Source organism: Pygoscelis adeliae, unplaced genomic scaffold (genome assembly GCF_000699105.1).
Source record: "Pygoscelis adeliae isolate BGI_AS28 unplaced genomic scaffold, ASM69910v1 Scaffold189, whole genome shotgun sequence".
In the NCBI taxonomy this organism is placed as follows: domain Eukaryota; kingdom Metazoa; phylum Chordata; class Aves; order Sphenisciformes; family Spheniscidae; genus Pygoscelis; species Pygoscelis adeliae.
The window spans coordinates 457,738-458,573 of NW_008825543.1; the positions used below are offsets into that span (position 1 = coordinate 457,738).

The 836-nt window shown below is 43.3% G+C and overlaps 1 protein-coding gene across 1 annotated transcript in view; it reads left to right on the top strand.

Annotated features, from left to right (window-relative positions):
- The window catches only part of AP4B1 (adaptor-related protein complex 4, beta 1 subunit), a 5,613-nt gene that overhangs the window by 2,136 nt on the left and 2,641 nt on the right, over nt 1-836 (top strand). The gene's annotated exons all lie outside the window — the stretch shown is intronic.

The following is an 836-nucleotide window of genomic DNA, read 5'->3' on the forward strand; positions in this document are numbered from 1 at the left end:
TATCTGCAGGTTGTTTGCCTGGCTTATGCTTTCAGGAAGTGGCCTTGCTGAGGCTTGTGATCCCAAACTTGGCTTTTCATTTAATTGGCATCTTCAGGTGGAAGTCTTCCTGGTGGAGTGGGGGTATATAGTGTGACTGGACATTGTAGTTTTTCCTTCCTCAGGAACTACTCTTTGTGGTGAAGGGGGAGATGGTCATACCTGTGTTCATGGTCCGATGCGGAGGCTCCTTTCTGGCTGCTGCCTGCTGACTTAGAGAGTGAGGGACTTGGCAGAGACATTTTAGTGACTGTTAGAAAGCCAAGATGATTAATAAATCTTTGTGATTTCTGTTCCTTATATAATAATCTGATTCAGTTGTACCCAGGCTTCTCTTTTTCTTCTGCTGCCCTCAGGTCTAACTTCATATCATTGCTGTTTCTGCCCTCTCTTTTAAATGGTCTTGCTTTCAGTTTTGAAAATCACACGCTTGCACTCAGCTGTTGAATTAGGTCTTAGAAGCTGCTGGTGTTTCTGTAAGTGGGCAGCAGAGCCTTTAAAATTTTGACCTAAAGTTCATGAGACTCATTTTGAACTGGTGTTAGTTTTAATTTGTCATTCTAACCTTGTGTGTCTGAAGCATCGTGAGTCAGTGTCTTTTTAAAGGCTAGGGAATGTCCAGAAGAGAGATTACTTTCCAGCAGCCAGAGGAACAATCTGAAGTTTCGGTACTTTATTTTAGACTTAGTGCAACTTTGCTCTGACGAACGCAGTGTCATGGGACTTTGAAGAAGGGTGTCTCAAATCATAGGCACAAGCAAGGTGCTGACCTCCCTAGCTAAGATTTGCGAAGTCTC